Source organism: Euprymna scolopes, chromosome 24 (assembly GCF_053919585.1).
Source record: "Euprymna scolopes isolate OS-2025 chromosome 24, ASM5391958v1, whole genome shotgun sequence".
NCBI lineage: Eukaryota > Metazoa > Mollusca > Cephalopoda > Sepiida > Sepiolidae > Euprymna > Euprymna scolopes.
Genome location: NC_136505.1, coordinates 49703167 through 49726966, shown reverse-complemented (window position 1 = coordinate 49726966; position 23800 = coordinate 49703167). Strand labels below are relative to the sequence as shown.

Below are 23800 nucleotides of genomic sequence, written 5' to 3'. Positions count from 1 at the left end.
GAGACAAAGACTTTTGAAAAGTATATGTGTGTGCGAAAAAGACTTTTAGAATATAATGAAATGCATTGTTTTGGAAGAACCACGAATAAATGCATTTCACTTGCACTTAAATAAAAATGCTGTGTTGGATTTTAATTTCTTTTCGACTTTTTATTTGTTTATTCCTTTGTGACAGTGCCAGACAGTGTGTGGGTCAGAGAGGTTTGAACTGTAACGACACAGTTACAAAAAAACGACCCCGTTTTAGTTGTTATATTATTTGAGAGCTGAAGCACACTGTGAGTATTCCCAATTTATTTAGTAAATAAAATATTATAATAATAATCGCTAAGAAGAACTCTGGTTCCGTTGGCCAGTTTGTTGTTTTTTATAAGTGTTTTTAGTGAAAGGGTGTTGTTCAAGACACGTCACTTCCTCCTAAGAAATTGTCCAGCACTAACCAATGTACATGACCCTAAGTTATCATATTTCAGCCAGTCACTGTTAAACATTCACTTGGGTATTTTTAAATAAGAAAGCATTCCAAAACCTTCATAAAATAAAAATACTAAATTTCTAATAAAAAAATTTGGACAGAATTTTGAGCGGAAACCTTTATTTACTGCTTTGGTTCTGCTCGAAATTACGTCTAAATTCCCGAGTTTGACAGAAACATTCCCGAGTTCAACAAGATACACCTGAAGAAGGTCAGAGGTTATGTCGACCGAAACGTTGTGAAAATCACACTCAAGATGAGAACAGTAGTCTGAAGAATTAAAATAATATGAATAACCAATCCTCATTTAAAACATTCAGAGACGTTCTAACAAAAAAAAAGGTAATATTTCTGGACAGATACCCATTTTCTTTAATTATGTATGTTAAAAACATTCGTTTGAGTATTTGTAAAGAGGAGAAGACTCCATGACGTTTATTTTATCTATATAAAACACTAGATGTATGTTTGTGTGTGAATTTGTGTGAAAATATTTAACCAATAAATTCTTAAACTACTGGTCACATAACACTGAAATTAACAGGAAATAGTTATCATACACCAAGGATGGTTTATAATGAGTAAAATCTTTGTTTGGATGGATTTATAACCCGTACAGAAATATGTCGGCAAGTTTAAATGCAAAACGTTCATTTCAATTTTCCAACATATTTTTATTACTTTTGCACATGCGCAAATTCATTCATATCTTGAAGTGATTTAGTTTTAAATCTTTCTTATTGTGACAATGGTCATGGGAACAAAGGGTGGCATGTGCATATTGTAAAAAGTCACTGACACACAAACCCGAAACCCGACCAACAAGAAACGAAGAGGTGACATATACAAATTAAGACACGGTCGAATTTGGACATATAAAAAGCTAGTATTTCTTTCAATTGGCAAGAACGTTTTTTGGTTGACTCGGAGTCGTTTGAACATATGGTAAATTTGCGTGTCAGCAGGAAGAAAGAAAGACGGATTTTTTACAAGTGTTGAAACAGGAAAAGAAAAATGATTATCGTTTTTGCGTTAATTGCAAACTGAAGAAAAACTCAGCGGGTCACAATCCATGATAGTTTTGAAATGATAAGTACAGTAGTCGTGTAATGTTTATTCCCAACCATTGCCAATCGCTGCTCACCTCCAGTTTTCTTTTCTTTCAGTGAATTGGTGTTAGATTTGCAACCCGCACAGGATCGTCTTACCACTGCTGCTTTTGCCGTCACAGGACAAACTCCTCAGGCGAAATAAGTGGTGCGTCGCACTCCTGAATGTTCACTGTTTCTGTGAATGGTTATGATCTAGGCTGCATCCAACTCAGTGACATGCACTGCACCGATTAATGGTTCTGGATCCCAGATCCTTTTTCATGGCATTGAACCATCGTTGTGGTATGTATGTCAATTGATCGGCTACATTGTGAATTGACGTAACCAATGTCACATCTACTTCATCAATTGTTTGAGGGCATTTAGTCGTCTTCTAATGAGCACACATAATGCTTTCACACTAATAATAATAATTTGGTGCCTGCTGGAGTTCAATGGAAATGGCATTAGGCAACCCCATGACAAAAACCAGTCTGGCAAGTTTTTCTAGTCCAACTCTTTCGAAACCAACCAGTGGAACCAATCAACCAACCAACCAACCAACCAACAAACTAACCAACCAAGCAGTCGAACCAACCAACCATCTGATATTGTTCGCATAAACTTCCACCTGCTCACCAACCCATTTTACCATGGTTAACTTCCTATAGACTGTGAATGTGCTATCCATGAATGCATCCTTTAATCGAGTCTCTATCCACTCGACATCCAGTTGGTCAGTCATTTTCAAGTAGAGAACCAATGCATCCCCTCCAGATACAATCGCAATAAGCTTACCATATCATCTATCTTTTGAAGTCTCGCTACTAACCTTAACTTCTTCAAACATGCCACTACGTCTTCCTCACCAGTAAATGGCTTCACGATATCGATGCTTAGTCATATCTTCACATGATAATGGCCAAAAGAGCACAAAGTGTTGAAGTTAAAGTTTTCCTTTGACCTTTCAAATACTGTTACACTTCACTTCTATATCTCAAACGGTAGGGAACATAGCTGGATGGTCCTGGATATGACCTTAAACTATATCTGATGGTGAGGCCCCAGCTTGCGGGCTTTGGGGAGTGTGGAGCCACCCTTTAATTGCCATTGCTTTCAGGTTCACTCTGACCCTGAGGTGGTAATACCTGTTAGCTATGGGTTAAATAGAAACCGATATGAAAAACAAAGATATTCTATTAAAAACGTTTTCTTCAAAATCACTGGAATCGGCATTAAATAACCTGAAATTACTAGTGCCACTGGTTGTTGTTATTGTGTTATTCCTTCCCCCATCATAGCCAGGGTGTAATTTGGTCATGTGGAGTGATATACTGAAAATGGGAACCACAATGCAATTTCACGATTCCCTGGAAACCATGTGGTGAGCACATGTATTTTTTGCTCTCTGTATAAAAAGGCGGGGGGGGGGGCATCTCCTCTCCCTCAGCACTAGTTAGGAATAGCTAGGTAGTTAGCTTATAATTTAAAATTACTTGTTGTAATCTTAAAATTGTAAAATATTGTAATATGTAATGTGTAAAATAAACAAGTCAAGATTTATATATTTATATTACAATTGTGTTGCCTTGTTGATCTGCCTTGAATGCTTAAATGTCAAAATGGTGCCTGCAGGAGGACTCAGCTCGAAGACAATTCCAGCTAGAAGACCACCAGCAGAAGGACGTCATCCTGAGAGAGTGAACGAGCAAGCCGCACCCAAAATCAAAAATGAAAAGGTAGACCACAAAGGTTTTCTCAAGGGGGGGGGGGTATACTTGCACTGTTTCCTTATTTGCCTTAATCTCTTCAAAAATGCGTGGGCTGGTTCGTCAGGTTGTTGTTGGCACTGTAGGAACTAGTATCTCAAGACACAAAAGTTTGACCTCGGCTCTATGTATGTGTGAAATTTCCTGATGTAGTTTTCTACATTACGCACTTCACTTGCCTCAAATTCAAATGTGTCACTCAAATCTTGGCCTTCAATCCCCGACGGCAGTAACAGATAATTCATTTTTACTTCCTCACTTACGCCCTTGAGAGGTCCATTAAAATGCAACATTACCTGTCGACGAATCTGTCAAAATCATTTGGTAAATTGTTTGCTTTTATAAAATAACTAGCGGGAGTACCCGGCGTTGCCCGAGTGTTTGTTTCCGGGACGGGGGGGAAGTTTTAAAAAATGTTATGGTAGGTAAGTAGGAAGGATCAAACCCGGAGTCATGAGTAAAAGTAGGAAAATAAAGTGTGAAAAAAAAAAAAAAAACATCTGCAACGTTAACAGTTCGGCCACCAAGAAAAGTCCATTCCAGTTGTTTAGGAAAAAAAAAAAACAAAAAAAAAACGACTGCGGTAGGTCGGCGCGAACGTGAAAATATAATGTGAATTGTCCAGCACACTAACCACTACACCACAGAGCACTGCAGCTCAGTTTAGTGATTTTAAATAACTTCACATGAAAGAACTACGAAGCCAAACCGGTGTTCTCTTCTCAACTGTTCCTTGTGAACGATCCCCAAACGGTGTTAAGTGGTGGCAGGGGGAGGAGAAATTTATTAGAGAGAAAATATTTTACCACTTCCATTGATCTTAACCGATTTTGGCCGTGACTTCTCAGCAGAAAAAGTATAGAAATCTAAGATTATCGAGGAATTTGAGAAATAATAAGCCTATAACACACCTCAGATATTGTTCTGCCGTTTGTGCATATTATATTTGCATGAAATATCTTGATTTTTAATCCTATTAAGGTCAAAATCCGACGGGAAAAAATGAGTTCATTTTATTTATATAGAGATAAGAAAACGAATCGGCTACCTTACAAAGTGTCTTATCTTGACGTTCTTCAACATTGTTTCCCCGCTTTTTTTTTTTTTTTAAATGTATTATGTTCCTCAGTCTGTGACATCGTTTCTTTACTATTGGGGTTCCTTGGTTGACGCTTGCATTTCTTAAGTTCACTTTACACTGTGATTATACAACTAGTTTTGAGTTCCTGTGTAGCGCCCCCACGTATGTAAACTTATGACTCGATTGTTTTTGTTTCCTTTCTTCTCTTTTTTTCCACTTTATTTAGAATTTCTACAATAACCGTAGATGTCTTCTGACACCATGTTGTGATATTGATAAGTGCGGATGGTTGAGGATTAGATGAGGATGCAAGGATACTGAATGGAAACACGTTTTATTCACTGAATCTACAAACCGGAACTGCTTGAAGGTGAGCCCAAAACCGGAAGAAGGGATATTGAAGAGAATTAGGAAGAGGACTGGATGGGGCTGTTACTACTGATACTACAACAATATATGCTTTCACTATGTTTTTTTAAGATTAATTTTTTATTACAATTTTATTTTTTATTTAGCACTAGCCTTGGTGCCCGATGTTGCCCGGGTGTTTGGAGGTGTGTGTTGAGAAAAAAAAAAGTGTTAGTAGGCAAGCAGGCTTGAACCTGTACTGCGAAGGTGGAAAAGAACATTGTGACATCTTTGCCGTTGCGTCCATCGCCCAACCGGAAGTGGCAAAGGTTTAAATTAAGGCTAGTCAATCGAAAAGATGGGGATGACTTTTGAAAATATCAGCGAAAAAAGCGACCCCCTCCCTGTAGAAAAGTGCCCAGTTGAGGGTGAAGGAATTAATGTTTTTAGCAATTTTTCGATATTCATCATCTGAAGGATCGAGCTTTAAAACGATACTGATCTCGTGAAAATCTATCGCCTTTGTCAAAAGTTTTAGGAAGACATACATACATACATGCATACATACATACATACATATAAACAGACAGGTGAGATTTATATTAGAGATTGGCTTGATATTTTTTCATTTTAAAACAAGCGGAAGTCATTTTATAACACGATCAGCCAGTCACTGGCATGTGACTGGCTTCATGGATTGTTTTAGAAACGGTCTCATGAAAAGTGAAGATGGCCAGTCATTTGGGTCTTTGTATCAAGAAGGCAATCATACCTGAGATGTTGGATGTAGGTGTGGCTCCTTCATTCTCCCAGATGACTTCTTCGCCCTTGTGGCATTCTGGTTGGAATCTCCTTTCTTCGTCCTCTGGACCACTTCGTTGTTTAATGTAGGCATTCATGACAGACACACAAAAAAACACACACACACAACACAACACAATTTATTTATTTATGAAACATAATTAACTATTTATTTTACATTATGCATATACACTATATATTACAAAAACAATTTACACTTTATATATCCTACAATTATTAAACTAACTATGCTTAACTAGTTCACGGAGAGGCAGAAATGCGCGTGCTCATCCCATGTTGTCTGGACGAAAAAGAGACAGATCAAGAAAGGGAATTCTGGGGTTGCATTTCTGGGTATGTCTACGCTTATGGCCAAATCACCACCCGGCCATGCTTAAGAGTGTTAGCTACCATGGCACTGAGATATAGTGTCAGAAATTTCATTGGTTCAAAAATATAACGTCTGTACCTCCAAGAGAAAAATCAGCGTGTACTTAATTTAAAGCAAATAACTTTAATGACCCTTTCTTCTAAGAAAAGAAAAAGCAAAAAGATAAGAAGAGAAAAGAGTAAGCCAGGTGAACAAAGAAATAAAAATGTGTAGCTTATTATATAAGCTAGCACTTTCCTTTTAACTTCGAAGCACACCATCACACTGTTTACCAAGCTCCAACCTTTGTTTGATCAACGCAAGGTGGCATCCCTGTACTTGTTTTACAAGTACTTCAACAGAATGTGCCAGGATGAACTTACTGCATTTGCATCCCCTCAACATAAATATGCCGATCAAATCTGACTATTTGCCGTAAAAATAACTTAATAACTTCTTTCCTCCTTGAACTGTTTACTTTTGGAATTCACTTTCTACTCCCTATTTCCCTGGGTGTACCAGCATGCAAACATAATGTGAACAAATAAATATCTTGCTGCACAATATCCCCACAATGTCCAATAAATTTGGCCCTTATTATAGTAGAGACCCTCCTCCTAAGTCTCGGTAGCAAATCCTTCCTTGGGAATAAAAACAATGGTCATGTCACTAAATGTTTGCGGGTGATATGAAAAAAATAAAGCATTAAAAATGTTTCTTATCTTAAACATTATTACATGAGGAGTAAAAAGTTCATTTATTTTACCCATCGAAACTTAAGAAATTATGTGTTTTCTAGTTGTCATTACCAAAGCACGTTTTCTTTGGTGTAATAAATATATTTTTTTAAAATGGGGAAAGAAAAAATAAAACAAAGTTCTGGAGAATTTAAGCAAAATCTCGAGATTAAAGGCAAAGTGCAATAAAAAAAAAAGGGAGACAAAATATAAAAACAGAGCAAATGAAAAACCAGACTCGAAAAGTATATTAATTTAGTCACATTTAATCGAAATAAATAAATGCTGAATTGCTTTTATTCCCCAAAGCAGGGGTTAACAATTAACCTCAGGTATTTATTATAGAATATAAAATAATGGAACGTACAAAAAAGGGTATCTAATTGAGATACTAATTCTCAAATTAATTCAATCGAATGGAGCGTTAACATTTATTTATTTGTTAAATTTATCATCCAAACGATAGTGACAAATAAAACAGGAAAATATACGGTGTCCCTTTAAAAAAAACATACAAATATAGTCTTACTTGATTTGTAAAACCTAAAAGAAGAGAAGCATGTGAAAGAGGGTATTTAAAAATGTTTTCTTTTTTTCCCAGTTCTCTTATTGAGAGGGACTCCTACAATCTTCTAGAACCTTCTGGCTTTAATGTTTTTTGATTTCTTTTTCTTCTCCTATATAATATTTTGATTGCAAAAATTCCTCTCTGGACCAAAATATCGAAGGTTTGCAACAACACATGCCACATACAAATTTATTTTACCTAGAATATTAGCCACTATCTTATGTAACTTTAGAACTATATTTTAGATACATTTAGTCATTATATAAATCCTATATTACATCCCAGGAACATCATCACAATTGCACCACCTTTAAACGAAATTTTTCCCTCTAAATCTAAAGTTCTCATACCGCCCCCAGTCAAGACCGGGAAGAAATATACATATTATAACTTTATTATCCTGGCACCCTTCATAACTAGATCATACACTCATAGACATACAATTATCCTTCCATTTCCCGCTTCAAAAATAATTATTTCTCCCTTCTAAAAAACAACAGCAACAACTAAAACCTACTTTAATTTTTCTCTTAGGGGAGCATGTTTCCACTGGGCAACACTGGTTAACGGGTCCTGCTAGTTTCAAATAAAAATGTCCTGCTGAGAAGTGAATTTTAGTAGAAATGTCTTTCAATACGGTCCCTTTCTTTAAGAACACGTGCGCCGATTAACTGCCTCTCCTGTCTCACTAACTGGCAAATTGAATTTGTTTCTTACAGAAAAATATCTCAATAACCAAACGGTTTCTCCGTTTATCCTTTGAGAATGATAATTTCCCAGTTGGTAAAACCGTGTTGCTTTTTAATTAACTGAGAATGAAATTGTAAACGTTTTTCCCTGAAAGAGAAAAATCCAGAAGATCAAATTTAACATCCAAAACTTTTTTCTTGATGGAGTTACGGTCGACTCATCCTTCCCAGAGACCTGCGAACTTGAAACTGAGGAAAACAAGCAAAATCCCTTCCTCCCTTATCCCCACCCCCGCTCCTGACGAGGCAAGCTGAGGTGACTGCGGGGGGGGGGGAAGTAATGATGTTGATGATGCCAGGTCAAGAAATGTACGACATTCGAGCCCGCCATTATTGCGTTTAAGATTTGGCTTTTCTAAGGTTTGCCATATTGGCCTTTTTAAGGCCAAATTTGGCCTTTTTTACGCTCTTTCATGGAACTTTGGCTGCCATATTTTTTTTTTGCAATGAAAGAGCGTAAAAAAGGCCAAATTTAGCCTTAAAAAAGCCATATCTATCAAACTTTAGAAAGGCCAAATTTTAAAAGCAATGCCGTACATTTAGCCTAATAAAAAATAATCAAAAAATAATCAAAATAATTTTTTTTTTTTGGTTTTATTTCATTCAGCCTTTGGGTCTAATGTGTTTTCTATAAAAATAAATAGTTTTATAATTTTTTGTCTGTCAAATAATTTACGCTGCTAAACTATACATATTTGCTGTTTTTCCCTCTAACGGTGAAAAAATACTGAAATTAGAAAAAAATAAAGCCAATGAAGTGCCAACTTTTAGAAATACTTTCTTTTAATGAAAAAAAATGAAAAACACCAATGTCAATAATTTGAAAAAAATATCGTTATATTCATGGCAAATGCTCAGCTGAGGTTTAATCTATGGTCCTCCCCCCTCACCAAATTTTCACAAAAAAAAACACTCGTCTAGCCAAAACCACTATCAATAATTTCCCACACTATTTATCTGATCCTAAACCTAAATGCAGATTCCACGAACAAAGCTTCTTTCTTAGAACTTCACGCCTGTGGAACTCTCTTCGGATTGCTTGCTTTCCAGCTGACTACAATCTTCAAGTCCAACGTAAACAAGTTCTTGATGAACCGTCCCCCAAAGTAATCCAATTTACAAAATTCCCACTACTTTTTACTACGCCATAATCACATTGACTAATTAATGTGTGTATACCCATTAACACTTATCCTCGAGTGGTCTCCGGGCCTTGATAAGTGGTGATGGTGATTCCTGCGTAAAAATAAATAAATAAATAAATAAAATAAAATACTTTACGCTTCTTACTATCAGATAGAAAAATGCCTGAAATGTCAAAAAAATGAAATGAAAAAAACACAAAACAAAAAAAACGAAAAAAAAATTACCCCCCCCCCCAAAAAAAACAAAACAAAAAAAAAACGACCAATTTAATTTTCTGGAGAGACCAAAAAACTGCTTGTAAAAAGGCCAAACTTGCCTCAAATACGATTCTCGTAGCTGATGTCGCTAGGCTATAAAAACACCTCTCTCTCTCTCTCTCTCTCTCTCTCTCTCTCTCTCTCTCTCTCTCTCTCTCTCTCTCTCGTGTGATAGTTTCACGCATACGAGTTGTATTCTTATGTCAGCGTAAGTAAACGTGTAATTATTATTTTCTTTTATTAAAATTATTATATAATTAAAATGCAGTAATAGACTCCATACAAATAAAACGAATGTGCTTATTTCTTGGATGGAGCAATTTCGTTCCGGTTAATTTGGGTTTTGCATTATCTCTTTGCATTCAATAATCAAACTCGTCCAGATCATTCATTTTAATACCAGGTATTTTAAATAATTTCAAGCTGATGTTATTTTAAAAAAAAAATCCTATTTATTTTAATTATGTTCGCATTTGATCGTGTGAGAGACAAAACAGGAACTATCAAATTCCTGCAATAAAATGGTTCTAAATTGTCAGATGAGGGAAATATACGGGCTCGGTAAAAATGGTACAGGCAAAAATGGCACCGGAAAAAAGGCACGGTAAAAACGGCGCAGGTAAAAATGTCACATGCAAAAATAGTAATGGAAAAAAGGCACGATAGAAATGGCACATACAAAAATGGTACTGGAAAAAGGCATGGTAAAAATGGCACCGGTAAAGATGGCACCGGTAAAAATGGCACAAATGAATACATAGGAACAAATGGCACAAAAGAACAATAACGGATAATAAGGATTGTTAATGTTCAAGAAGGCCTGGCTGGGGGGGGGGCGTGCTATGCTCTCTTTCGTTTCGGGTTAGGATACTCCCCCAATCCTCCTAATATTAATTTTTTTTTTTTTTTTTTTTTTTAGATAAGTATTTACTTTCTCGTTTTGTAAACCAAATATAATTAAAGTTTTTGGGTTTGTATTACTGTACACATAGATTCGAAAAAGTTGTCAAAAAGGCAAATATATAACAAATATGTTATCAAAGACAAGATAAGTTACTTTTCTACCAAACTGGATATATTTTTTGTGTTTTTATTTAATGTGATAGGTTTATTCAGCTCGAAAAACATGCAGTGTTTACCGACGTATTGGACAATTCAAAATGGAGCCCGACTCTCTCTTTAACACGGTAAATTTGGGAAAAGGTGTTATAAATAATAAACTATACAAAATACTATTAAAAAAACACCGAATATATGTCAACTTATGTCACGGTAATATATATTGAGCGAATTTCTAACAGCATTTTGTCTAGTTTATTATTTATAACACCTTTTCCCGAACTTACCGTGATAAAGAGAGAGTCGGGCGCCATTTTGAATTTTCCAATACATCGGTAAACACTGTATGCTTTTCGAGCTGAATAAACATGTTAAATTGAATAAAAACACGAAAAATATATCCAGTTTGGTAGAAAAGTAACTTATCTTGCCTTTGATAACATTTATTTGTTATATATTTGTTTTTTTGACAACTTTTTCGAATCTATGTGTACAGTAATACAGACCCAAGTTTTTTTAGGATCGGGGGGGGGGTCTGTATTCTCTCGTATTTAGTATACAATAGGGGCTAAGCCTTCCCCCCCTCTCATATTTTCAAATAAATATTTACCAATACAAAATAAGTAAAGAAAGTATATATATATATATATATATATATATGTGTGTGTGTGTGTGTGTGTGTGTGTGTGTGTATATATTTTGGCAGCAGGTTATTATTAAGACACATCTGATTCAACACGATGGAGTTATTCTTTTTCCGATCTTAATGTTTTTCAATTTGCCGGCATTATTTTTTTTTTTTTCAGTAGATAAATTATACAGAATGCCGCCCAAAGGTTGTTGTTCGGCCATATTCTTCTCGAGCGCTTTCTATTATCTTCAGGAGCATCTGATTATGTTCAGGAGCGATTGTTGTTGTTTGTTGGTGTATATGTATACGAGGGGCGTGCAATAAGTGATGCTCCTGACCCACTTCCCATAGCAGTAGAGCAACGAAACTTGGCACAGTTATTAGTCTTTCTCTACATAGGAACCACCCAGAGTTATGCATTTCTCCCATCGTTTGATGCAGCTCTGGAGACCGTTTTTGTAGAACACCCCAGGTTAGTCCTCCAACCACGACGTAACTTCAGAAATCAAGGCTGCATCATCTGGGAAACGCTTTCCTTTCAAAAACAACTTCATGGCTGGGAAGAAGTGAAAGTCAGAGGGTGCAAGGTCAGGAGAGTAGGGGGGATGGGGAAAGATTTCATAACCACATGTCCGTGCTTCTGATCTGGCGACATGCGAGTTGTGGACCGGAGTGTTGTCCTGCAGGAGGAGGGTACCTTTGCTGATCTTGACCCGCCTCTTGATTTTGATAGCTTCCCTTAATTTCTTCAAAAGTGAAGCATAATAGGCTCCTGTAATTGTGGTACCCTGTCATCACTACTCCGTCCTGGTCCCAGAAGACTGAGCATGACCTTGCCAGCGGAGGGCTGCACCTTTGCTTTCTTTGGAGGTGGTGAGTCTAAGTGCTTCCACTGCATTGACTGGGCTTTGATCTCTGGATCATAGTGATGGACCCAGGTTTCATCCTGTGTAATCAGTCTTTTGAAAAACTTTGACTCATATTCTTGGCACATCTCCAAATTCATCTTCGATCACTCGACGCATTCTCGCTTCTGGAATGGTGTGAGCAACCTGGGAATCCATCTGGCAGACACCTTATACATATGCAAATGGTCATGAATGATAGTTTTCACAGACCCTGTACTAATCTTGACATCTTGGGCTATTTGGCGAATAGTAATGCGCCGATCTTCCAAAATGGCAGCCTCAACATGGAAGCCAGATGCCTCATCAATGGCAAAAAGGAGGGGGCGACCAGGTCTGGGAGCTGTTTTCACAGACTTCGGACCATGTTTGAATTCACGATGCCAGCGTTTTGCAAGGTCATATGATGGAGCATTATCACCATAAGTTTCTTTCATTTCATCAAAAGTCTCCTGTGGTGTGCGTCCTTTCAAATACAAAAATCGGATCACTGCTCGACATTCAACAGGCTCCATTTGACACCTGACTCAGTTCAAACACCTGTAAAAAAGAAACCACAATTAGTTCAGAGCTGTAATTTGCTACATAACCTGTAGAGATATAAATCATTGCCCATGCAAAATTTCAACTAGATCAGACAACTGGAAGTGGGTCAGGGGCATTACTTATTGCACACCCCTCGTATGTATATATATATATAGTGCAAAGTTTAGAGGGTAAATTCAATTCTATAAGAGGAGACTTATCGGGATAATATAAAGCTCAACAAATTTCAATGGAGCTTATGTAGGAGATAATAGGAGTGGAAAATGACTTCACAAAAACTATGTATTGCAAAATATACAATCAGCCATTTATTTAATAAGGATATACATAGATTTAGTTGGGGGATAAAGGGGACCTTTATACCAAAGTATTTCGAAACCTAATGCTTCTCATCAGAAGAGTAGAGAAGGTGCTGGGTAATATAATGGGGATGTGAGTTTAGCGAGGAAATCATCAGGAACGAAATAAATCTATCTTTACTCTAATAAATTCGTTTTTCTTTTGTGTGTATTGGTATTCATATTAAAACCCCTCTTTTCTATTTATTTAAATATTTATTTAAGAAGAAAAATCACAAATTTTACAGAATTTTAGGGTTAAAATTATATAAAACAGGCAACTAATTCTTTTTAAATGTGGCATGAGGCCAAAAAGGGTGTGGGGGGGGGGGAAGATGGGTGTCGGGGGTCGTTCACTTGTCTATTCCCTATCACTAGTTGCAATCACCACAATACCGCATTCACTCTAGGAGTTGGATCTACTTAAAGCCCCAGATGAAAATATGTACAATTTTTTTTTTTTTTTTTAACAATAAAATTATATACAATGGCTTTTTTTTTTTTTTTTGACTTTATATTTACAATGAAATAATGACAAAATGGAAATTGTGATGTGTATGATATATGCGGATGATGGGCGGGGATAATGAGAGCCTTAAAAACACCCCAAAATAAAGAAAAATAATAGTAATAAAAAATAAATGAACCAAATAAAACGTTAAACGGTGAATGTGTTAGTATTGACCCACCCTTACCTATTTGATTTTGAAATGCTTCCTGTTTTCCGGTATCGGCCGAAAACAAGGGAGCACTTCCTAAGAGGGAGTGGGCACAGCTACGGACAAAATAAAGGGGGGGGGGAAAGGGATATTCGGTGACCTCCAAGAAAAATAACATCGGGACGGGTTGGGACTAAAATAAATTAATCAGGACTGGGATTCTTTGGAGGTATCCTAACACCTAAAAATAAAAATTGGGGACATGGAACTCATTTATACCAACTAGCTAAGGGACTGATCCACTACGGGATTATCTTGATCTGGTCTGGGGGTTGCTTTTACGGTCGGCGTGTGCCATGCCTAGGCAGGGAACACGTACTCAAGCGTGTTTCGTACAAACGCACATAAACTAGCGGTGTGAATCCACCTCCTACTAAACTGTGAGCGAGATAACCTCCTTCTATCGCATCTGATTTTGATTTTAAGTTGGCGTTTAAAATACAAAATCAGATCCCGATGAGAAGGTGGCTCCCCCCCACACCCTATCTCTATGCGTGAAACCCACACTACCAGTCTAGCTACGGCCAAGGTCGCTAGGAACACCATTCGTTCCTCCCTAGGCCACAAGGGATCTGCGTTGTAGACAACGGATGCTAAATCCAGGATCGTCACCTGATCGGGGACGATGCGAGCCGTGACCTCACTGACATACTCCCAGAATTCACGAAGCTTGGAACAAGTATAAAAAGCATGTTCTACGGTTTCTAAGCTATCTTCGTCGCACCGTGGACAAAAGGGACTAAATACCATACCAATTCTAAACAATATGTCATTGGGGGGTAGAGCGTTTCTAACCAATCGCCAGGTCAGGGAAAATTCGGAATTGTTAAGGTATCCCCGGCCTGGCGCCCAATTCCACAGAGAGCGAACCTCCCCCTCCGACAGCTGCAGCCGCACCCCAAGCGGGTCCGAAGCGGTCCCCACCACTAATCCCCGATATAATGCCCTTCTAGGCTGTGCAAGGTCCAAGGACCCTGGCATCGCTCTAAGCGCATTTCGGCATTCGTTGAAGAATCTTGATTGCCCTCTCGGCCTTCTTTGGCATTCAATTAAATGATTGGGGATAAGGTCGGGAAAAGCTGCACCGACCGTGGGACCCCAATCAGACTCCTCAATCAGAGTTCTACCCAGGAACGCCAACCTTTCGGCATTTTTGTGGCTAGCCAGGTCAGGCATACCCAGGCCCCCATCTTCAAGACGTTGAGTGCAGACCTGTCTACGGACAAGCGGCCGTCGCTCATTCCACAACAGTAAGAAGAGCACACGCGTTAAGGCCGCCGTGCGGACCGCAGGCAGAGGAAGTACAGCCAATCGGTAAAGGATCAGCGGAAACACACAAGTGGCGCATGCCTCCGCCCTACTTTTAAGGGACAATCCCCTTCGAAGCCAAACCCTGACAGACGCTTCGACCTTGCTCTGTACTTCCGACCAGTTCTTATCTAGACATAGACCGGGTCCAAACCAAACACCCAGAATACGGACCGGGCCATCCGTCCAGACAAATGTGCCAGGCAAAGCATTCGAGCCCCGCCAAGCGGCCAACCTCAGGCCAACGGATTTGCTGAGATTGACTACGGCCCCTGTAACTTGTTCATAACGCTTGAGAGCCTTAATCACCGTAATAATATCAACGACGCTTGAAACAAATACGGTGACATCATCGGCAAACGCGGAAACCCTGGCTCGCGCACCGCCAGGAAGAGCAATTCCGCGCAGGGCCGGTCCAGCCACCCTGGTCCTCACTTTCCTAAGGAATGGTTCCAGCGCGAGGACATACAGCAAGGGCGACAACGGACACCCCTGTCGCACCGACCGAGAAACCGCGAACGGCGCCGACCGCACCCCGTTGACCTGCACAACTGCCGTCGGCCGAGCGTACAAAATCGAAATCCATCTGCAGAAGCCGGATCCAAATCCGGCGGTCTCTAAAACAGCCATCAAGAAACGATGATCCACCCTATCAAATGCCTTGGACTGATCCAAATTAATCAGTGCGGCTTCAGTGTCGTCTTCTAAATTTTCTATGGCTGTACGTATCAAATGCAAATTATTTTGAATTGATCTTCCCTTCACAGCGTAATTCTGATCCGGTTCGACCAAGTCAGCGATAACAATCTGCAAACGATTCGCCAGCACTCGGGCCAGGATTTTTAAATCCGTATTCAGCAATTTGATTGGCCTAAAATCATCTATCCCCCCAACATGTGTGTCGTTCTTCTTCAGTAGTGTGACCACTTTTTTGGTAACCTGACTCGGGATAGATCCCGTGTCAAACCAGTGGTTAAACACACCCGTCAGAATCAGAACAAACATGTGCGACATCCTCAAGTAAAGTTCGTAGGGTAGTCCATCCAGTCCTGGTGATCTGTTATAGGTGACCTGCTTCATAGCAGCTATGACCTCACACTCTGTAACCCGACCATCGCAACCAGCCGCTCGGGCCGCCTCCAGGCGGGGCGAGCCAGCCAAATAGTTGCCAAACTCCTGGACGCGGAGCCTGGACAGCTGCGCAAAGAGATCTTCAAAGTGCACTCGAAACCGCTCGCAAATCCCCCGAGCCGACACTAAGGAGTCCCCTTCCGGGCTCTGAATTTTACGAATGTAGTTATCCGATTTGCGCCTGAGCGAATAGACTCGTTCGGCTTTGTCAACATTCACAGCTTCGTTGGGCATCTTTTTAATTCTAGCCCTAACTACCTGGCCCTGATATCGCTCGCTAGCCAAACGACTCAGATCCGCCTTAGCTCACCCTATTTCTAGGGAATCCCCCCCAGCCACCGCCCGGGATAGTCTATCCTCTAGACGCTTCTCTGCCTTGGCCCTATCTAGCGCGAGGCGTTGGCCATATTTGACAGAGAAGTCTCTAATGCTAGATTTGGCGTTTACCCACCACTTACTCCCGGTAACCGCCCCCACTAATCCCTTCTGTATGTGTTTAGTTAGCCTTTCCCGAAAGTCACCTATCTCCAGTAGGGAGGTATTTAACTTCCAGTACCCAGCTAACTTGGGGTTGCTATCTAAGTCTAACCTGGCCACAAGTAGTTTGTGGTCAGAGTGGCCTAACCAGTGGAACGTGGGACAAGATATGTATTCTATGTTGCCTCTTCTAACTAACAACCGATCCAAGTAAGTACTTGAAGCGGAAGGCCTGCTAGAGAGCCACGTCCACGTCTCCCGCCCCGGGTGATCCACTCGATACCTGTCTACCAGATCGCATCTAGCCATCAGGTCCGACAGACTGGTTTCACACCCATCCGTCCCGCTAGTTCCGCCCACCTTATCTGCCCTGGGGTCAAGGATGGCATTCCAATCACCCACTAGTATTAACCGTTCCGAACCCCCGAGAAACACCTCCAACCGCCGGAAAAAGGAAACCCGCTCCCGTACGCAATTGGGCGCATACACCACGACGACTCGAAACGCTCTATTTGCCATGGCAACATCGGCCACGATCAGTCTACCATCAGCATCCGCGTGAACAACGCTAACCGTTGCAGAAAGGGTGCGCCTAACTAACAAAGAAACCCCCCTACTTTGACTATCACCGTATGTTGAAAAGACATCATAATGCCCCTCCAGCACCCGATGATCGTCAACGCAATCGTAGTGAGTCTCCTGTAACGCAGCCACATCTATATTCATCGACATGAGGTCCCTCAGTACCCTAGCGGCTTTGCTTCGGCACCTCATGCCCCTAACGTTCAAACTACACAAGCTCAAGGACGTGGCCATTGTGTCTAGATATCCGCAACCACCAACCTAAAGTCTTTGCTAGAAAGGGTGCCGCAGGACTGGGCGAGGTTGCTCGAAAGCAACTCGGACGTTACTCGTCCGTCTCGCGCAATACCTCCGACATCCAGGGGAAACGTTAATTTAAGGGCCCTATACAAACAAGGGTGGACGTAAATAGGAACCCTACCTTCGCATCTCGGCGCCAGCTGATCGAGGGAGTCATGCCTCTCTTCCACCAACTTTAAATCTGGAATCGCCCCCCTGGCGTCGTCGATCATAATCCACATGGCCTTCGTGCGTCCAGTTTTTGTATGGCGCACAAAGGTCATGACTAGGGGGGCGTCTGGGAAGTTTTTAGGGTTGGTAACACTTTTCCCGTCGATTATTTTCATTTCTCTAAGCGGCTTAATCAGGCCCCTATGGCGCTGCGTTATATACGTGTCAGCGTGAAGGGGGTCTACTTCGCAAATCCGGTCTCCAGGAAGGTAGGGGAGCTTTTTCGTCTTTTCACTCCTTACAGGAGATACAGAGGCGGCTCTTCTACCGCTGTTGGTTTTTGCCGCCGGCTTCTCCCGGGACAACGAGCGGGCACCGGTTGGGAGGGTATCGAAAAGGGATGGGGATTTTGGTTCAGCCGATGAGATTAGGGTAGGGGTTTTGGGTGGCTGCACCGTAGAGACAGTCTTCTCTACATTCATAGGGGACGGGGAACGGGACCCTGCCTCCTTGTTTTTTCTCGCCTTCTTTTTAGTTTCCTTTTTCGGCACTTGGTACTCTACCACAGTAGCCGTTTCCTTATCGTGCTCCTCTTCTGAGTCAGACGAGGAGACCGGATGCATTCTTTTCTGGCCGCTAACAACTTCTTTAGTGGTAACGTTGGTGGAAGAGACCGTTGACGACACTGTGGGAACCGGCTGATCTTGTACCTCAGGGGGCTGCTCTCTTGTGGAGGGGGTCTTGGTGGTTCTGCCATTCTTCTTTACCACTGTAGTCCAGCCGTCCGACGTTGTTGCTTCTTTGCCCCCTCCGGTTAGCTTCTCAGGGGCTGCTGGTACCACTGCCGCCGGCTTTGCTACTACTACTACTGTCTGTGGGTTTCTTTTCGGACATTCCCGTGCCATATAGCCCTGCTGTTGACAATTCCAACAGTGGGGCCTGCGACCTTCTACTATAATGCTCATCGACCATATGTCGCACCTGAGCATGGGGGGGATGTTTTGTAATCCTTCCTTGTCAACACGCATTTTTAGGTTGTAGTCCCCTACCATAAGGTTACGGGGACCACGGACAGGAATGACGGACTCTACATCCCCATATTGACTCATAAAGGCCCCTAATTGCTCAGGGCCGAGAATACAGGGGACTCCCAAAATAGACACGTTCGTCCGCGTCTTACTTAAATATTCCGGCTTAAGTCGAATATGTCGCCACGTGTGTTCCGATTTGAATATATTGACGGCGTCTTCCTCTTTGGGCAGTAGTAAATCCCACACTGCATAGCTTCTACGGCAGATATAGGTTGCGGGGATATTTAATTCCCCCAGAATTTTCGCCATGTCGTATTTCGGCACACCGGTTAGCGCTCGTTTCTTTGTGTCTATGGAGACTAACGATATTATTCTCTTTGAAAGTTCTTTCATAGTTTTCGGTTCTACTCTAATAACATTACCGTCGGTCAAATCCTTATATTTTGTATCGAATAACCGGCGGTAATCCCCGGGAGTTAGTTGCGACTGGGGGCCCCAGTCTTTGACCACTGCCGCCGCGGCCGTCTGCGGTGTTGATATTATCGTCTGTGACACTGTTAACAGCGGTGATTTCTGTCCCGGGGCAATAATAGAACCGGACGAGTCTATTGTTTGTGAACTCCCTGGCAACGTCGGCCACTCTCCCGGCTTCTCCCTTGGGGACGACGGTTTAGGGGTCAGTGCCGGTTCTTTTGTGGCTGTGGCACTAGCTGCCCCATTCTCTCTTTCAGTCTGAGCAGCCCCCTTTCTTTCTCGTTGACGCGACTTTCTCGCTTGTCGTAGTAGCAGTTCTTGTCTGTTGCATTCATCAGCGCTACTGTCGCTGCTACTAAATTCTATGTCGGCTTGCCTCGCGGCGTTCAACTGTTCGTCTAGAAGCGTTAACATGTTAATGGCCTCTTCCTTGTCGTCCGGCAACCCGTTCGAAAACGTCTGTTCCGACTCGGTGTTCCTCAATATTGAGATATCTCCAGAGGTTGCTGGTTTAATTCCCGACTCTAGGGGGTCCGTTCTCCCATGGGCGGGAGGGCTGACAGTTAAAGCCCTCTTCCTCGGGTGATTCCACCGAGTCGGAACACCTCTTTCAGCTGGCCTAAATCTACTGCTACTACTATTACTGCCGGGAACAGCAGTACGACTAGTTACGTGAGAGTCGCTGCCTAATGCAAACGATTCCCCTAGATTAGCGGTGCGGGGGACAACACCGAGTTTTGTGCGGGGGTCAACACTAATCCATCCTAGTGGTCTGTCTACTGTGCCTGAACCGGCGGGCGTGTCGAGGACACGAACGCCAGAAACCGGGTTAGGCGGGGGGTCGGAACTCGGACCACGTGGCGGTAGAATTTTTCCAAGGCCTAATCCTGTGCTCAGAGGTGGCCGAAGCCCCCTCTGGGAACCGGACCCCGGGCTAGGCATGTCTGCACTACTGGATCCCGGACCAGCTACCCTCCTCCTCTGCGTCTTCTTCCTGGTTGGCCTGGCTGAAGTTTCAGTTGGATATGACTTCGAACAACCACCTCAGACGCAGACCGGTTGAGTCGGAAAAAGAGACAACCTGAAATAATTCGTAAACAAGACAGTTAATAGCCTCGCGGGGAGGCAGAAAAATAAAAACAAGGCTCACCCGCCCAACAGGGACCGGCAGCCGGTCTTTGGACAGCAGCAAAATGAAAACACAGCCGAACTCAACGCTCTTTTCTATTTATTTAAAAAGAAAATACAATTTTGTTATATATGGGTTGTGGAATTGCATTCACTAGCAAAAGATCTAGCTAATTTGCATATTCTTTTAAACATTCTTTTTAATTAATTCCCTGTTAGTTGCTTTGGTTTTCTAATGGAGTAATCATCTTTAGTTAACTATTACGTGTAATTATATTCATTGCAGATATTCTACATGATTTATACTTGCATAATATTTGCAAAAACAATAGTTTACAATAAACACAACATTGTTTCCATATATATTTAAGTATACGTATATATTTTTGTTTAATGTATCTATCTATATCTGTATATCTATAAAAGTGAACGTGTCTGTGTGTCTGTCTGTGTGTCTGTATCTGTCTGTCTGTGTACATTTCCTCACGCAATAACTCTGTCAATTTTTAGTCTCCAGACTCAAAAGTTAATATACAGGGTACTGAGATTTGGGAAAATCGATATTATTAGTTTTCGACCAGAAATTTGGCAGTTAAGGAGTCAAAGTCCAACGATTTGTCCTTTGAGAACTCTATCAAAATCCTCCGACAATTTTGGATCTAAACACTTCAAATGTTTGATATAGGATCCTTGGACGTGGATCTAACTTAATAACTTGGTTTGAGCCCAAAACAACAAATTTTAAGGGGTCATAATAGGGGTCAATGTTAAAAACAATTGACCGCTTTTTTTTTTTTTTTAGCCCAGCATATACCTCCAAACACCCGGGCAACGTGGAGCACCCATGCTAGTCTATATATCTATAAAAGTGAACGTGTCTGTGTATCTGTGTGTGTGTGTGTTTGTGTGTGTGTGTGTGTGTGTGTGTGTGTACATTTTTCCATGCAATAACTCTCTCAATTTTAAGTCTACAGACTCGAAATTTTATATACAGCGTACTGAGATTTGGGAAAATCTTTGTGATCCGTTTTCGGCCACAAAATTTGGCTGTTAAGGGGTCAAAGTTCAACGATTTGACCTTTATGAACTCTACCAAACGCCTCAGAAAATTTTGGGTCTTCACACTTGAAATTTGAGATATAAGTTCCTTAGACATGGATCTAACTTAATAACTTGATTTGAGCCGATACAATAAATGTTAAGGGGTTATAATAGGGGTCCACGTTAAAAAAATTGACCTCTGCGGTCTCTACCAAATTAATCAGACAATTTCTGCTCTAAACATTTGAAATTTGACATAAAGGGTATTAAGAGATCGGGCAAGCTCCTTAATCGGTCATCCTCTCCTTTCGATTGTCTATCCTTAATTTAAACCTACGTCACTTCCAGTTTGGCATTAGTCGTAACAGTAAAGATGTCAGGGTATTTTTTTCACGTTTCACCTTCGCGGAACGGTTTCGCGCCTGCCTTCCTACTATACTTTTTTTTTTTCTTTTTTTTTGCTCATCATACACATCAAAATACCCGGGCAACGCCGAGCTCAAATGCTAGTAAATAAAATTATTGATGTTGTTAGGAGAACTATATTGAATTCTAAGATAAAGGGGGAGCGTACTATATAAAGTGTAGCCTGTTACCTAGCACCTTCTCTACTCTTATGATGAGAAGCATTAGAATTGGAAATACCTTGGTATAAAGAGTCCCCTTTATCCCCCAACAAAATGTATGTATATTTTTATTAAATAAATGACTCATTCTATATTTACCAATATATAGTATTGTGAATTTATTTTCCACTCTTGCGCACTATTTTCTCATATATATATATATATATATATATATATATATATATATATATATATATATATATATATATATCAGGCAAGATAGACCAACAAAATGTATGTATATCCTTATTAAATAATGTTGGTCTATCTTGCCTGATATATATATATATATATATATATATATATATATATATATATATATATATATATATATATCAGGCAAGATAGACCAAGCAAAGCTCAAGGGAGCATGTAAGAAACGCCAAACTTTGCCGCCCTATCATGGAGATCTTTGGATCTGTGAGGTGTGTGACTGGGCTCTGTTGATACAAGCAGGTTTTGTTAATCACATGAAAGCGCATGCACTTAAGGGAACAGCGAGGATACTAAAAAGAGCTCTTGGTTGGTTTCAATAAAAAAGCGGGGCAACATTACCCAGCATTACAATCTTCAAAGAAGAAAAATAAAAAAGAGTTTTGAACTTTATTGATGATTTTTCCGGTTTAATTATGGTTTATTTTCTAAAAAAACAAATCCGACACTATCCTCACCATTAAGAAATATTTAGCTGATGTTACCCAGCATTGTTCAGTAAAATGTATTCGCTCAGACAATGGGACTGAATTTACTAGTAAAGACTTTGAACTTCTATTAATTAACCACCGTATTAAACACGAGAAATCGGCGCCGTATTCCCCCTTCCAAAATGGCACCGCTGAAAAGGCATGGCGAATCCTTTTTGAGATGACAAGATGCCTATTTATCGAATCGAAATAACCGCATAGTTTATGGCGATACGCTTTAATGGCAGCAGCATATATCAGAAATAGATCGTTCAATAAGAGGCTAGGAAAAACGTTGTATGAAGCGTTTTGCGGTGTAAAACCTAAAATGAACAGAATACATCTATTTGGTTCTGATTGTTTTGCATTTGTAGAAAACACCAGTAAACTAAATACTAAAAGTGAAAAAGGTACTTTCGTAGGTTACGATAAGAATATCCTGTCATACTTAATCTACTTCGCAGCTGAAAATGCCATAAAAAGGGTAAGATGTGTAAAATTCAACGATACATTAAATTTAAAAAATGGCGATCCAGTGGATGAAAAACGTGAAATATTACCTAGTATCTTAATCGATCAAAATGAAAATATTAATAACGACGGCAATTACAGTATTTCTGGCGAAAATATTAACCAAACACGCCGATACCCAATAAGGGAGAGAAAAAGGCCAGACTTTTTTACAAATTGAAAAGATACAAGACTACGCCGTGGATTGCTATTATTCATTGAACAGCGCACTGAAAAGCTATAATGAGGCGATTAATTCAGAAAATCACCAAGAATGGGAACAAGCTATGGTATCCGAATTGAAAGCTTTATTATAAATTTATATAAATAACACATACGAAATAGTGGCAAAACCAACAGATAAAAATATAATTACTTCGCGCTTTTTTTTCCCAAAACAATCACAGCTTCTGGCAGTGAAACGTTTAAAGCAAGATTTGTGGCAAAAGGTTTCTCACAAATTTCTGGAGTGGAATATTTTGCAACATTTTCACCAACGACAAATTTAACGACAATTAGAATGTTATTACAACTTGCCACTCAATACAATTTAAAAATACATCAAATGGATGTAAAAATGCTTATTTAAATGCTCCGATTGACTGTGGAATCTACATTTACCCTCCAGAGGGATTTAAAATGAACAATAAAAATGAGTGGGAAATTAAATAAATCGTTATATGGACTAAAACAAAGTGCACACAATTGGAATTTAACACTCCATAATTATTTAATAGAACAGGAATTCAAACAATGTCCCGTAGACGCG

The 23800-nt window shown here is 40.2% G+C and overlaps 1 protein-coding gene across 1 annotated transcript in view; it reads left to right on the top strand.

Moving 5' to 3' along the window:
- The first annotated feature begins 9562 nt into the window (after positions 1–9562).
- The window catches only part of LOC145246465 (calpain-2 catalytic subunit-like), a 116083-nt gene continuing 101845 nt past the window's right edge, over positions 9563–23800 (top strand). The window contains exon 1 of the mRNA XM_080108081.1: positions 9563–9600. The gene's annotated coding sequence lies outside the window, so the exon portion shown is untranslated. The remainder of the gene's footprint in view (positions 9601–23800) is intronic.